Source organism: Anopheles coustani, chromosome 2 (genome assembly GCF_943734705.1).
Source record: "Anopheles coustani chromosome 2, idAnoCousDA_361_x.2, whole genome shotgun sequence".
Classification (NCBI taxonomy): domain Eukaryota; kingdom Metazoa; phylum Arthropoda; class Insecta; order Diptera; family Culicidae; genus Anopheles; species Anopheles coustani.
In genome coordinates this window covers 42,715,656-42,733,214 of record NC_071289.1, presented here as the reverse complement: position 1 = coordinate 42,733,214, position 17,559 = coordinate 42,715,656, and positions in this window count along the sequence as shown.

Genomic DNA, 17,559 nt, shown 5'->3' with positions numbered 1-17,559 from the left:
TTTATTTCTCTTGCCTCTTGTAACTATAAACTGTTATTTACATTGCTTTAGACCTGGGTGATGAAAATTACTCAAATGATACAAAATTTTTGAATTCTTCTGATAAAACTGTAAATATCAAGAAAATGAAGAATAAGTGACTCTAAATATCTTCAGATTTATAGTTTTTGAATTTTAAAATGCTTTAATGCTTATCATGCATCAACTGGTGTTGATTTCAAGCAATATACCAGTTATAAAAACCATTACAAACATAATTTACTCGCAGCCATACAGCACAACCAAGCTTTGAAAGCAAAAATTAAAAGTAAAGTTTTTGAATAGGAAGAGCCACAGTGGAGAAAGTAGGTGCCTGTGATATCAATACTTGTCTTTGATGTATTAAAAATCTATTGATACGGTTGTCCGCCCTTTAAGTGCTGATATGGAATGTCTTAAACATAAATCGTTCATTATGCTATTTTTATATTATTCCAAAATAGCTCATACAAATAACATTAGAATTTCCCTATCTTTCCAATATGCCTCATACATATAACATTAAGGCTTGGTTCATTTAGAAATGGGGCACTTTGTATTGCGTGTAGTTTTTATACCATTAATCCAATTGATAAACTTTGTTCAAATGAATCATAGGTTTTGATATAATATATTTAAAAAAATATTACAAAAATTATACTTCGGTTTTACCAAGAAATTGTCGCACTTTTCTGTTGATATCGCCCATCAACTGGCGCACAGCAGCCTAAGTCACTGTTCTGGCCAGTAAATTAAATCAATTCTGTTTTTGTATTATGTCCTTAATTACTGCTCCCTTCTTCTTTAATTTGTGTTTCATTATTGCCCAATATCGTCCTATTGAGTGGATCTGGGGGGAATTCGGTGGATTCAGCGTTTTTGATATAAATTTCACACCATTATCGTTGTACCATTGTAGCACATCCTTGTTAATATGGCAGCTTGCTAGATAAGGTCAAAACATGATTGGACCAAGATGAAACCTAACAAATGGTAAAATTTGTTTCTTAAGGCACTCCTTCTTTTACAACTCCGAATTCATGTTCTTATTCGTCACAAATATGGTGGTCTTTTTGCCACATGTGCAGAATCCTTGCCAAATCATATTTTTTAGCGAATTTATCGGCGAAAAAAAGATTGAACCTCTTGGGGACGTTGCCATAAGCATAAGCCGTATAAAATTTAACGCTCGGAATTTGCTTAAAATCAGGTTTTACGTTGCTTTCATCGTCCATGAAAATGCAACCATGCATTTGAAAATGGTTTGGTCAGCACCTGATCGTACAGCTTCTGAGCCGGGTTTTTGACCATTGTTTTTTTGTATAAAATTTCAATTTGGATGTTTACTGACTCGAAAACACTTAAAGCCTTCTTGGAGTTGGATTTGCCGTTCAGAAGAGCGGTCGGCGTTAAGTTTTTGGCCAAATTATAGTCCGAGATATGTGGGTTAGCTTTGATTTTCCGAATGACTCTCAATCGCAATTGACGATTCACGGTTCCACTCCATCGCTTAGTTTGCACCTTACGGGCACTCGTCTGTGTTTTCTTGTACTTTTTAATCACTCACGCAACGGTTGATTTAGCAAACTTAACCGTTTTGCCAGCTCCCGAGATGACACTGATGGATTCTGCAGATAGTTGTGCACAATTAGTTTTCGCTTTTCTCCTTGTATGTCGAATATCTTGGAGCAGGAATAACTAAATGGCGGGAAAATTTGACCAACTAAAGTATATACTTTTGTCACCAAATGCTGTAAAAATGGTCCATTTTTGTCCACGGGGAGCTCCGCTATCATTCAAACAAACTGTCCCATTTCTAAATGAACCAAGCCTTAGCAAATAGGTCTCTGGACTCAAGCTGAATATTTTCTCATATAAAGCCCTTCAGAACTGCTTAAAACCACGCTTCCATTCACTTTCGATTATCGGCTTTGGGGTTCAGGATCAGTCCGTTTTTCGTTCGTTGGCTTATATGGATCCGAGCGCAGTTCTTTTTTTTTTTGTTTCAGTAGAAGGTGTGGACGAGAGTCCATACATAGGAGTTGCCTATATCTGTACACAGAAGATCTTTTAAAATATCATTATTTGAAATGCACCATTTTTAAATATTTTTTCTGCAAAACACATGTTTCTTACTTTCAGTGTTTCTCGTGCTACATAAATATTCAATTGTTATTTGTTGCAAATCTTAACGGAAAAGATTTCACACATCCGTACGGAGATTAAGTCAAAGCGTGAAGTCCTAAGCCTATTATCCGCTGACATAATCCCAACGTGCCACCATTTCGCGGGCAGCGAGCCCCTATTTGGGCTTTGTTCTTCACGAGCTCATAATAATGATCGTGAGCATAATTTCAGGCGGCCGTAAGTGGCAAGGTGGCGATCGGTCCGATTGAAACGGTGCTCTTGTGCTGGGGTGTGGTGGCATTTGTGCGTTGCCGTACGGTGGAACCATTGGAATGCAATGTAACTGCCCCGGCTGTCTCGTTGGCAGCGTTGCCCTGTAACTGCTCGGAGAATAAAGCAAAGGTTTTCAGATCGTTCGGTTAATCAGCACATGTTATTATGTCCCAGCATAATGTGTCATGCGCTGCCAAACAGGGCCGAATATTGATGATGCTGGGGGCTTTGCCGCAAATGGAAGGTTTCCCGACGCGCGTGTCCTTAAGCCGGGCAGCCTGATCTAAAGTTTGTGCGGGAAGTGCGTTGTAGAAGCAATAATGTTAAAAATAGGCCAACAAATCACCTCACAAATAATTAATGCAACATCGGCATTTTGGTACACTTTTTTTAATCCAACGTGCTGGGCGTGCATTTAGATTTGCATACATTTTGTCGACATTTGATCACCTTCCTGGTTCTGTCCTCTGCTGTCTCGTTTCTTCGAATGAAATCGGTTAGGATCGGAATGTCAGTCATGTTTTTGGTTCCATTTTTTATGCGTATTTGGCCATTTTAATAATCATATGGTAGGCGCCTGCATGAGCCAGAAAAGTGTGACAGCCATACAAAAGTACAATAGTTTATGCGGGCAGCTTGCATTCGATTTTCTTAGGTCTTTCGCCAAAAGAACTATGCCACCTTAGCAGGGTCGAGAGCTTTGGAATGAATTTGACAATGCGATGAATAGCAACAATAGTGTTTCGCTAGTCAATTCGTTAAGTTTTTTCAGCGCTACCATACAAATGCGATCGATGTTTAATTTGTTTGGCAAAGGGGTAAACAGTTTGACTGATTATCTGTTTCGTTTAAGGAACAGCATGTTATAGAAGCGTAAAAACGAACCATTAGCCATTAGCCTGGGGGCAAAAGGCATTGCCCGAGGTTGATATTAAAAGTATCTCATTGCTCTCCCACCCCACCGTAAAATAGACGCTAATGAACTCGGAAATTGTTGATGAATAATTATGCAGCTCGTTACATCAACGAAAGGTGATCGTTGCTGCTGAAAAGGATCGTTGAAACATGGCCAAATGGTGCTATTTTAAGGAGAGCCTGCTTGTTTCCTTTAACATGCAAATTGAAGCTGTATAGTAAAATACTCTGCCCTTTTGAACTTTATTGCTTAATATATGTAAAATTGTAATATGTTGATGTTTCAAATGTTGATCCTTTATGTTGAAATACGGAAAAATAAACTTAAATTTATGTCAGATCACTTGATTTCGTTTAACTTCAATTCGTAAACGATTAATCAAACGAACGATAAATCAAGGCAAAGTCAAAATGCATCCCTCGAATGTCCTTGAGAGTGTAGCGTATAAAACGAGAGTTCTAGATCTTCTAGGGTTCAGTTACCACATACGATGTTGGGAACGAATATTGTAAATTTTGTGACGTTCGAAAGGCTACAGATACAATTACCGGATTGATGTCCTTGTGAAGTGTCGGAAACTGGCTTTGTTGTTCACGGCTAGTAAAGGGATCGAAAACGAGGCATTTTACATGGAAAATTCCAGAAATTAGACATAATAAAGGTAAGAATGGAGAAAAAATGTCTCTGCAATAAAAAGTCTCCTAGTTTTTATAAAATGTCAACAAAACGATTAACCATATTATTTTCGTTCAATGTATTGTAGACTTGTTTTGTTCGTGGCATAACCGGAATTTAAAATAATATTGTTGATCAAATTAAAGTAACTTGTTTCGTTTTCAACGTTTATCCAGCAAATCATACTCTTAAGGTATCTTTTACCCCACCCTGCCAATTCGTAGCCGCCTGAAAAGCAAGGGTTTAATTTGTAAAACATCGAGGGCGACTTTCGTGATCGACATTCGATTACGTTTTGCGCATTTATAAATGACATGCCCCGACAATGCACTTATACGCTAGTGTGCTCGGGGCCTTCGTACAGCCTGTTGCGGGTGTGGTGCTCAAACGAGCGCAACATACACACACATACACTGTACGATACAATGTTATGAGCTAATTAATTTCAGAACTGTGGGAAACAAACTGTCTTGGCCGCGAAATTGGATCGATGGTGCACGGATCTTGCGGACCGATGTTTAACGTCCTGTTGGGCTGCCCGACCACACCCGAAATGGAACGATTCCGCTCGTTATGCGCGACGGTCACTTCTGCACTCGGATGGAAGGTATGAAAGTGGTTATGTTGCTGTAAATTTACCGTAAAATAGTAAGGGTGAGGTGATCCGATCCTGTGATAATTGAGATGCAGACCATTTAATGGTATCCCAAGTAACATTTTAAGTTTTATCATGGTTCTAACCTTGTTGTTCATGCTCATCATTAAGTCTCATCTTAAGAGTAAAATATCCTAAAGGCTGTGATAAAACCTTCATAAACCCGTTTTAAGTGTAAGAGGGCCCACTCTACAGAACGTTGTCAAAACCATCCCTTAAAACCTTTTCTAGACCTAAAATCACTGATTGGTTTTAAGAGAAGGTTTTAAGAAGGACTTAACAGCGTATTTACAGACTTTTCAAGTCTACTAAGATTTTAGACTTAATGAGCGGTTTTATAGCTATCCTCAAAAGGTTTTAAGGATGTCAAAATTATTAAAACTATTTTGCCTGCTGCGAAACTTCTATAAAACCAATTGGACTTGGTATACCCATGTTAAAACATTGATAAAACTTGTTAAAGTCTAATAGGTCTTGGAAATGTTACTTGGGATATTAATTAAAACAAATTATAGTTTTCATGAGCTTGGAAAATGAAATAGAATTAACGTTGTTGTATGCTAGTTTTTTTAAATCAAAGTTATATATTATGGGCCTAGTTTATGAATACATTCACAATTGTCATTTTCGAGACAAAGAAGCGCTAGCCTTTGCGCGCAAAAGTTTAAGGCAAAAGCCCTGATATTCAACACATCTTGCTCCGTTCGTTCGGTCAGTTTTCCACGGTCAACGGAAACGGAGAGGGAAAGGGCGTCGATTCTTTCTTCGAGTACAATCTCCTACCACGACCGGGTTCACCTATCCTGGTCCTGCCGTGCAAAAACAAAACAAAGTTAAGCGTTGCGAAGTCTGGTAGCCGTTACTCCGGCGAAACCGGACACACTTGGCCGAGCGCGGACTGGAACCGCGAAGTGTTCTACCACGTTCGACCTTGGGACGGGGTGCGGTGCCGCACTAAAGGCGAAGGCAAATGGTTTCCCCTTTCGGTGGTGCGACTTTGAAACTGCATCCGGTTCCAGCGGTAATGCTAGTTGCGGCCCGGCCAGTCGGCACTGGTCGGTTACTGTTCATTTACAGGAAGGACACGGTAAAGGTTGTGCGCGATTTCTTCGTGTGCGGATTGGGGGGAGGGGGCGTGCGGTGGCCGCGCCGCCGAACAAAACATAATAAACCGTGAAATAGTAACGCGAGCACGCTTTATGAGCTACAAGTGTGGGTCAAGATTGGGTTTCCAACGTGGTCATTAGTGCGATATTCTGACGCCTCGAAGTGGTGCTTTTTGGTGAATAATTAGGGTTAATTTTAAATTCACGGCTCAAAGTGTAGCAATTGTTCCGAATGGCGTGTTTTGGCATGTAAATGTATCCGTTTCAATGTGCTTATTTCTTATGATTTTTTGCCTCTAGTGTTTATAATGGAGCAAAACTATCAACCAAAACAACAAACTCATACATGCAGAAATGACAGCTTTTTTTTAGAAGAAAGGCACTAAACATTTGAACAGTTTAATCAAAACCATGACATGATGAAGATGGTTGAAAGATGCGAAAATTCGAACGAAAAACTTCACCGTCAAGTTAAGCGACGAACCGGATTATGTCATGCAACCTAAATGCTAGGAGTAGCGTACGCGCTTCGTACTGGATTTTCGGTCAGCGTGGAATCTTTTTCCAGGTCATTTGCATCTATCGGTCTCCCTATGATATTACCTTGCCACAGACCTACCTCCCTCGACCCACTCATACGTGCCTTTCTCCCATACACCAGGTGGAATGAAACACTTTCCATTCGCTTTAATTAAAATTACACCACCAGACAATTTTCCCCAATAAATCCCCCGCTCGTATTCGTACCCGGAGGCCTCCGATAATTGTTCGCCTTCTTTCATCGCCGGATTACCGCATACCGAAAAAAGGCGGGCGGTTGGCGGTTTGCGCGCGATACCGCCGCTATTATCGGGCTGCCCGCACGAATTCGCATGGAGTGATGTGGGTGGGTGGCGTGCAAGGGATGGCCTTTTAAAAAAAAGTGCATTTTCGGCCATTTTTTTCGCTCGCCTCTTACGCGTAACGAAATAACTTCCGAATCATGAATTGCGTTCACTGTGGTGTGAACTACATAGCGCGCGATTCGGTTCTCTCCGTGCCCATAAGGGGTATTTGAAAAGGGGCCATAAAATACATACAAAATGGATTTAAATATTGGCTTGGGCTTAACATCCTTAACATGGCTGTCTGTGTCATCCTTCATACTATGGACTTGGCAAACCTTCTCAATTTTCATGGTTTGATAGAAGCACTTCTGAGCATGTTTTATATACATTATGGTAAAAATGGTCAACATGTCAAGGATAAATATGCTCACAAAGCAGCAGAAAAGGTGAAATTAATACTTCAACGAACATTTTAGACGAGCAAGGAGTAATTGTAAATTTTCTGCAGTGTGTGGTGTATATGATGGTGAGTATAATTCGAAGAAATCGTTTCATTTGAGTGACAATAAAAATATTGTTTGTTATTTTATGGTGATAATATCGTATTATAGTTGCTGCGAACAGTGAGAAAATTAACCCACTAACTATTTCGCCTGTTATTGTTGAAATATTATCAAACAATGATATCGCATTAGCCATTCCAACTGTCGTTGGAACTGCTGTCACTTTATAACATGGAGAAAGAACATCATGTGCAGTACTTAAGCTGCTTTTGAATGTTGAAAAATAGACCAGAGATAGGCCATAACATGAAAAGAACAATCGGCCATAGCCAAGGTCATGAAACGGTGCAACTTTTATCAAGGGATTTCCACCCAACACTTTCCGGCGTTCAATGATCCATCTTGGTTGATGCAATCAATGCTTACCGGTAAGGTACGCCATTATGGTGACATTTTTATAAACTTCACAAACCCTGAAAGACGCACGCCCAAAAGCTACAGAATCCATCATCATATCAAATTCTCCAAAAACTTATTAGATTTCGGCAATGAAAAAGTGTCTACATGTAAAGATACTGGATTCATAAAACTGCAACTGAATTCAGTTCTTTTTATGTGATAAAAAACAGATTGCATATTTTTTGATACATAAAAATGGACATCGACTGTGATTTGATGAAACAGTTATTCTAGCTGAAATAGTTGTAATGGTCGAAGAGTAAAATTTTCATAGGTAAAAATGCCAGATGGGATTAAGGCTTCAACGAAGCTGTCGATTATCAAAATTTGGCTTTAAAACAATTTAACCGAGTTAGCTAGTACAACTACTATATTTGAAAAAAACATAAGCTTTACAATACTTAGCTAAATGAGGATAGCACTATATAAACTCGATGCAATGTATATTTTATCACAATGTTTATCATCCTCGATTTATATCAAAACCAAATTGGTGATAAAATTATCAAACAAAGAACAAAAATTGGAAAATTACACGCGAGCAAGGTATTTATTGGAAATTAATTTTGATTGAAGACTCAACAGAATAAGAACGTTCCGTGCGGCTACCACCGTACACAAAATCGTTCTAACAAATCGCTACGCAAAAATAAACAGAGACATTCAAAATCAATCTCTTCCCAGGTCTCTTGTATGGTTTTGCATTCCGTATCTCTCCAAGATTACGAAGTGCCCAATAAATGGCTCGATTACATGCATGATCCGCACACATAACAATCATAATCATCCGCGATCGTCGGCACCGATAGTGCAGCAGCCGTCGAAAACCATTTCGCACCTATTCGGCGCCACAAGACGCAAGACAGCTCATTAGCCACACTCGAGGGGCCCTGGTTTTAATTTTATCTTATTTTTCATCCAAGAAGCGATGTGAGATCGGTCTAAGATGTATCACCCACCCGCCAGCAGTTGTGCATACGATCGAACGCCACTGAGTTTTCTTTGCGCGTCCCCATAATCATCGGGTCTCAAATGTGGTGTGAATTTTCACTATCACTGGGCGGGATGTAGGACAGATCGAAAAGGGGGGTGGGAGTCGTAGAAATAATGATAATGTTGAAAATATGAACCTATGTGCCGCGGTCGCGCTGAAGCATGTTATTTTTTGCTCCTTTGCCGACAGCCCGCCGACCGTGCAGTTCTTTTTGGATGTTTTCCAAACCGGTGCGGGTGGTAAAATTGGGCGGGAAAAATGAGAGTGGCCGCAGCAGTGCAAATAGAAGGAAAGAAAAAAAAAACGTCAAGAAACAAAACGAAATCACGCAAACCACGGTGGAACGGTATCATTATGTCAGTGGCGCAGGCATAGTCACCCACAACCGTCGTTTCGGTGCACCTCTTCTCCCCGGCCTTTCGAGGGGCAATTTGGTGGGTTGTCTTTGTCTGCAAAGGTTCACCTCGGCGTGGTGGCATAACGCGGCATTGGTTGGTAGCTTTGCTTCCTGCTTCAGGACAGCTCTGCCCACCCTTTCCGAAATGGTTCGATGGAACATTTTTGACACATGAATCGAAAGTACCATGGCATCGCGCAGCCGACGGTCAATCGGCATCTCTGTCAATTGCATTTGAGAAATTAGATCATATCGCTGTCGTCGTCTTCGTCGTTCCATCTTGAACGTGACGTATTGTGGCAGCCCAGTGCATCGAATCAAACAGGGGACAAGGGCTTTTAAATGACAATCGTACTGCAATCAAGCGAAATTAACAATTTCACACATGATGCCTACCTCATGCATAATGAGGTATCGTTGTGGCAAGTTCTATAGCGTTCATGGTTTCGTAACAATCCGATTTCACTTACAACGATTGCCTAGTTTTCCACTGCAACTTATTTTTCTTTTATTGGAAATAAAATTATTACCACCCCAGAATGTATTTTTAATTATTTTTGAAAACATATTCCTTCCTTCGAAATGAAATCGGTGGGTGTCAACCTCTTGGCCAATCAATTGACTACCTCCTGGTATCGTTCTCCATCGTCTCGGCGTTTGGAAAACCATCCTCCTTCGTGGATCAACGACACAGGGTGGACACCACATGCCCAGCACGGGTCGTCTGATCGACGTTTCAAACGGTCATTAAAAGCTTGCTAACAAATTCAGCCCGTCGTCTGATTGACGGCTTACCGATTGAAGACTGTCTTGGCCGGAGTGTCTAACAGAGTGTGTGAGAGAGAGGGAGAGAAATAAAGAGGAAAAAATGGCCTCAACCGGATTAGACGGACGATATCATTTCCCCATTTTTCCGATCTCCAATCGAGCACGAGCCGACAGATGAAACGCTGGAACGGATCGATTTTTCCGCTCGCTTGGAGTGTTGTGTTTTTTCTCTCTCTCTCCCCCCCCTCCTCCCTTCGTCTCCCTCTCTTCTTTTTTAATGTGATCTGATTAATGCATGAAATATTATTACCACCGATGGCGACAGGGTTTACCTTCCTCTCTGGCGGCCTTTCCCTCCCTCCCGCTCGTAAGGGGCTATGGGTTTTTTTTGTGTGGTGCACCGGCGTGACGCAACGGTCCGAAACCGATTTCCAATGGTCGCAAATTGAAAATGGAATCAAATTTGAAACGGGACCGGCACAGGTCCGTCCGGTGATCGAAGATTGGGTGCAGATTTCTGCACGGCTGCAGCCGGCGACAATCTGTGTGGGTCGATCTTGCGGGTGCATTTTCGGATGCAAGCGAGCCTAGTTTCGCCAGGTTGAGCCCGGATTGGTCCTTCGACGGGCGCCATGAATGCAATTTATCGATGCATGTTTCAGTTTTTGGGTTATCGCTTAATCGCACGAGTACACCGATGGGGTCAGTTGATAATTGAACGGAATGGAATTCTATTCAGGTTCCTTCCAACGAGCTGTTTAACGAATTAGGTTTCAAGATTTGTCCCAAAAATAAATCTATTCTAAGGCACTATAAGCATAAATTGTTTAATTTTGGCATGGAAAACGTTCGCATTTTAACCTCCTTAAGGTGGTCCACATTCTCTTGGCAAGATTTTTGCGACCTTGTCGGAACGGGTGGCCAATAAAATCCATAAATCACTCCACCGCTTTCAACCGTCCCGCCCTCGAGGACGGGAGGAAATTCCTCGGACATTTTCGACTTAAGATGAAGGCGGCTTCCAGAACCAGCGTCAATCGAAAATCGAACGGTACGGCTTTGGCTGATTCGCATTCGAGACGCAACAATTAATCTTCGACACCGGCTTGACGGAGCCTTCGGAGAGGAAAATTAACTGTCCCGCCAGCTGCTCCAAATATGGCCACCGGTGACGCACGGAAGGCGCCGCAATAAAGCAGATCGTTGTTCGTTTTTTTTTTCGGGTGGTGATTGGACGAAACATAAACTAAATTACACGGTAGCGTACCGTCGAATATTCCGGTGACAGGGAGCGCGTTTTAGATTCATGCGTCGGGAACGGGGCCTCCCACGGTTTGCTTCCGTTTCGAAAGGAAACACTTAAATGTAGTGCCCGGACACTTTATGGGCAGTCGACTTTGGGCTCGAAGGGAACGAACGTCAGAACCACTCCCTGTTTCTTTGGGTAAGCTTCAAGTCTGAGGGAAGAAAAAAGCACACACACACACACACACACACACATACACACGCATACACATATACACACCAATAAAAACTGATCGATATTGATACAAGTTCCGATGGTTTCGCCTTACGACCTTCGAGCGAACGATCGTTTGAACGATCGATGTGAAACTCGAATCAGTGGCCGCTCGCAACGTTTTCGAAGTCCTTCGGATGTTAGGTGAGGTTGGGCGAATTTTTCCATTCCGCTCGCCCCTTCGGCGGAAATTAATGTGTGACTTCAAACACGCGGCACGACATGAGGCCGCTCGACGCTGGAGAACGATAAATTGCCAAATGTGACGAAAATTCCACCCAAAGTTAATTAGGCGACGGTGTGGAATGTTCTTTCGGAAACCGTTCGAAACGGTTCTTTACGACACAGCCCCATCCAGTGGACCCAATTTGCCACCGGACGTGTGCCGTTCGAATTTCCGAAAGGAACGCAGTTCGATTTTCGCCATCTTTTGCGAGCCGCCCCCCGATGGCGATCGGTTTCACAGTTGCGGACACGGAAAACGCGAGCACAGAAAAATTAGGCACGGGCATTTCCTAAAGCAAACATAGAAGGCTTGGGGGCGAGCTTTTCGGGCCCGCCACGCGTTCGAGAGTGGCTCGCGTAAACGGCTCAAGGTTGATGGAAGGGTTGGCAACAACCCGCATGCCGACTGTCGCGCACTCACGAGGAAACGGAGCCGCAGTTGGAATCGTTTTCCGGTCAAACTTGCAACCCACGCACGCCAAGGCGTTATTCGAAGAACGCACCTTGCAATTAGCGGCAGCTTTATTAAACTAAAATATGTGGGCTATCCTCTTTGCCGTGTGTAAATATACGGTTCAACATGCAGCACGGTTATGTGATGATGGATTTAATTTAATTCTGATAAATTGCAACAAAAAAGTATTGGCTTAAAGATAGTTGAGTTAAATGAGCAATAGGTATAAAAAAAAAATTTAAGGCATATGATTTTATCTGGGGATCTTATGAACTCATTGAATTTATTACTACAATCATTCGACATCGTAAGACGAGAGAACAGAGACCTTAGAAGTATTACACTGCATAGAACATTTACCCCTTGGGGGGAAAACTGCCCACTATTACCTAATCTGACCTTTGTCGCTGCCAGCTGAAAGGAGCTGGGACTAACTGTTTTAGTTTTGCAAACGGGAGCGTGTGTGCGAAAAAGCGGTAATGTTGCGCAGAAACCCTTAGACAAATCCACTCGATGCCCAGAAGGTTTGTTTGACGTCCGTGGTCAAGAAACAAAATTACACCCATGATCCAGAGTCCAGGGTATTGTGATGTTTAAGACAAGCCAAATGCCACTCGGCACTCGCTGTTTGCCATTTCATAAGGGAAATTTACTTTAATTTATGTCTCTATTGGTATTGGTTTTCGTATGAACCATATTGTCTGTAAGTTGAGAAAGGAAGCAGAAAGATGCTGGACGAAAATGTAACGCCAAAATTGTGGGTGGTTTTAAATGTCGATCGTGTTCGAAAGAGCGTTCGATGAAAGGTATAAAAATTCGGTGCAATGCATGAAATACCTTGGAACAAAGAGTTAAAATCATGCAAAGAACAATTAGGTAAATAATTTTTTCGATTTCAATTTTTGTCTTCAAAGCTTTTTTAATGTACTCTGAAAAGAATTTAAGTCAGCATTTTACTATAAAATGTATGTTCCATGTAATTAAAGGTACATAATACGCATATACACTAACCTTAACATATTTATGAGCTATTAAAGAAGGATTAAAAATCACAAACAGACGTTTCAATAAAGTTATATTTATAATCGAATTACATTCTTCCATAGTGGCTGTCGGAGAACTCATGCGCAACTAATGTGTTTCGGTTTGTGACTTAGCGAGCGATCATTTCGCACGCCTATCGTTGATCGCGTCCAATCACCTTTCAACGGCCGTCGCAAGGACTTTTGCTCATTCTGGAACGACGCCCGGACGGGTTGAGGAAGGGCAAGAGTTTTGTTTAAATACACGTATACTTTTTGCTTGCTTTCTGTAGCTGCTGCTACAGTAAAGCTCCCAAAGCAACATCGAACGCGAAAAGATCGTTTAACGCCACTTGGAATGTGTAGCGCACCCCCGATGGGCATTTTTGCGCTGCTTTGTTTTTGCGTACCATTTGGCAGTATTGACGTCGTTCTGGAGGTCTATCATTAAATCTAACCTTTCGCCAGTTGTGTTGGAAAAATGCAGGCAACTGTAAACACTCCCGAGCTGCCGTTTGTTTGACTAATCTCAGCGTTGCAGCGCGTGTTTGGGTGCTTTGCGTACCTCACGCGAAAAGCACCCCGAAGCGGGTGTTCTGTTGCGTTACGGCACCATCTCCGCCCCTTGCATACCATCCCCTTTTTGAATTGGCACTGTCGGTAAGTGACTCTTCCGAGAGTGAGCCAAACTCGCGAACACTAAGTGCCCGCACACAAAATCGACACCTCCGGTTTCGCGCCAGCAAACTTTGGGCGAATCGGCTTACCAAGGTCCGAAAGGAAGCGAAACGAACCCGGGAATAGGAAACGCGTTGTCGTGCACTTGGTGCCGGTTTTAGCTTCAAGGAGCTTGCTGAGCCGGCAGTAGGTGCTGCCCTGCTTGGCTATGGAGCAATACAGCCAACGCCAGTCCGTACGCAAAAGTTTACGCATCGTTTGCAATGTTCACCTGCGCTGCTGTGTGGCGTTTGTTGGGGCTCGTTTGTTTGCGGCAACAACGGCACAACGGTACAGGCATTATCATTTGCTTCGTGTAACAGCAATTGGTCGGCGATGTAGTTAACATGGCGGAAAAATGTTGAAAATAGGGACTCGATTGCTCGAGCCTCGTACGCGATCCTAACCGAGCACGTGTAGCAGAAGAGTGAACGATGTCTTAAGGGCTGATTATTTCTGCATTTGATATGATGTTGTTTTAACGAGCTACACGATAATAAAATACGCGTTTGAATAAGGTCGTTTGGGTGTAGCGCCTTGAGGAATCTGGTGAGTCGTTTTAAAATGAACAATTTTGCTAAAACATGGATTTTATTAATTTATTATCTTGCACTTGATATATTACAGACGATAAATTAAAATTTAAAAAAACAAGGGGTATAGCACCAATAATTTGTCAACAGGTAGTCATAACGTGTTAAAACGCTAATCAGACTATTTTACCGTTTAAAATTATCTATCAAATTCGGTGCGAGGGTAAAAACTCTGCAGTTTAACATAAATACCCAAGTTTTTAGCATATTGATTTTAATCGTCAATAAAGTAAAACTATTTCTTGCTTTTGTAGTTTTTCAAAAAATTTCGATTTTGGACCTAATCTGAGTTCATAAAATATAATGCCTTCAAAAAACAAATAAATGAAGTTCTTGAACTTTATTTCAATAACGTCACATTTTATGGCAACGGACTACGCAAATTGTTGCCATATTTAGATAGTTTATCATTCACAACCTGTTCTGGGTTTAAATTTTATCAACCAGAAAATGTTTTGACAAAGTTCTGCAAATGTCTACCATGTAAAAAACGTTAAATTAAAGTGAAATGAAAATAAAGTGATGCTAAGAATAATTGTTTCTGAATGTTACATTTTTGGGTTAGAAAACGATTATTCTTGAGGAGTTCTCTTATTTATAAATAATTCTTTTGAAAACTGGGTGATATCCATCATTTCTATTTCTTAAAAAAAATAAATACAACTACGACAATGTCTCTATCAGCTGGCTCTTATAAATTGAGATTTAGCTGTGCTCCAATCGCTGATATTGAGGTACAATGCTCTACCATTTAAATGCGATCAGCTTTTTAAAGCTTTTAAATATCAGGTTTGCTTTCGCTTGAAATTTTCAATTTGGGACATTATTTATCATTTCGATTTGGCCTCGGGGTCTAATGTAAAAATCATTAACAGAAAACAAAAAACTGTACCTCAAATCAAACATGGTTATTACCGAAAGCGGTGGGTTTTTCATTTGATACTGGCAATAAATGAGCAACACTCGAATGCTGGTTTAATGTTTCGCAATCGGCCCCCGCATCGTTAAAAACGCTATCTTCAGCTCACGGTGGTCCAACCACACGCCTTCACCGTGCACCAGTGCTGTGTTCCCCGTTTTGTCACACCTTTATTTGCAAGAAAGTTGCCTTCGGACAGCAAAGTTCGGCCCGAAAGCGCCGGTGGACCACACACTGTCGAACGGCCTGAGTGAGCTGCGTGATTCTTGGTTAGCTGCTCCCGTTTGCTCATGCGCAGTTCAAGCTGCAATACAAGTCTGCCAGCACCACCCATTGCATCATTGGTGTGGAAGGCAAGATGGCCTAAGATTCGGTCTGCTACCGATCGACATGTAAATTCGCGACGTGTCAAGTGCCAAAGAAAATGTGTACTGCAAACGCCCGGGACGTCAGCCCATACTACACCTTCTCACGATTGCACGACGTATATGATAGAAATAAAATTGTCTATATGTAAAGCACAGCAACGCCCAATCCGAAGGGAAACGTCATTACGAATGCCCGGGTTCCTCGCTTGCTTTCTATCGAAGTCTTTTTATCGGGGAGCCAATGAAAGTGAAAAACCGAACGGAAACCTACCGGGCGTATAGAAAATCGCTGTGGAGGAGAGGCAGTTTTATTTTTTCAATCAATCTCGAAGGGATCGAAGAAAGGTTTTATGAAATAATCCCTGACTCTCGCTGCAACACGCGTACGATTCCGTGCGATCGTAGGAAAATCTACACCGGAATGTTCGTTTCAATGCTGCTGCGTCTGATCGGAGCAAACGGTAGCGTGTAAGGGTGTGAAAATAGGAAGGGGCATAGAAATCATCCCCAAAACCAGCCGCGCCAGACGCGATGGGAAAAACGAATCGGAATCCAATTTTTCGGTGAAAGTGTTGCATAATGGGGTAATTGAAAATTTGAAAAATATTTGTGAAAATGCCGCGTGCTGCCGTCATCGGTTGGCACGCAACCAACTGAAACGTCGTTCCCACGGAGTGCATCTGCCGTTCGGGCGTCGGTGAAGAATAAAACCAGGACAGGTGAGGAAGAAACGAACGAACATTTGTTTGCTAAACAGCGAGTTTTAATTAATTTCAATTACCAAACGCGCTAATTCGGTTGCACAAATAAAAGAAATCGAGGAAAAGAAGCAGCCGAACCAATCAAAAATTGCTGGAAATAAATCTCAGCAGACGAAAATGAGTGGAACAGAGATGGAGATTGTTTTTCCACTGGATTGTTTTTCAATCAAACTCAGCCTTAACTCATCGGGACGGGTGTGTAAGGCTTGGAAAAATATTTAGTATGAAGGTTTTTCTTCGCCTCGTCGTGTTCTGCAATGCACGATAAAAGTAAACATTTTCCGCATTTTGACTACTTAGCGGCACTACGGCAACTCTTTTTCATTGTTTTTTTTTGTCTGGCCATCGGTTTGTTTGGTGCATTTTCCTCTAGCCAGGCATTTGCAACCCATTTTGTTTCCCATTCGGTAATCATACTCTACTTTTCTTTTCATTTTGTTTCGCTCGTGCATATTCCGCGACCGCTCGCTCGCAAAATAGGGGGTGAAGTTTTCGCCCCATTTCCCGGAGCTGCTCGTGTTGTGCGAGGTGCGAGGCATACATTGTGGAAGGAAGCTTGTTGTCGGTGGAACAATCCCGGGACGGGCTGCTGTACAGAGTTGCTTCCGGAAAAGCCCCCTGGATCCAGTTTATTGGGCGGATATTTAGAGCACTATGGGAAGTTTAGATAGTTAATTAGAGCAAATATTATAATTTATGATTTGTTTCTTTTTTATTTTTCAATGATTGCAAAATGTATCATGAAGAATAACTGTAAAGATCATTTTTTTTATCATTAATTTTGTATATTTTATTGTGTTTGAATGTTTAGATAGTTCACAATAACAAATATTCATTTTCAGATTAGGAAGGCTGTAGTTTATATTAATGTTATTTTTAATATGTTTGCGAGTATATCATGATGCATGGTTATAATATTTTCTTATTTATTATTCGCTATTTAGTTTGAATTATTTTTTTCAGAAAAAGTAACTGTTTCGCACGTTTACAATTTGTTTTGAGTTTGAATGTTAAGTACTAATAGTGATTGGAACTTAAAAATGTAATGCTATCGCCAGTGAAGAAAGGAAAAACAAAACACCCCACAAGTGCTCTGCGTAAAAGGGTCGCATGCGAATGGAAAGCTAACGTAATTTTATAGCACGTACCACTCTCGAGATTGTGCTGCTTGTCGCCGTCGGGTGCATTGTACGTCATACCAACCATCCCTCCTTTCCTCCGTTGAGATGATTAGTGTGTGGCGGTCCGACGGAATCTGCCGTG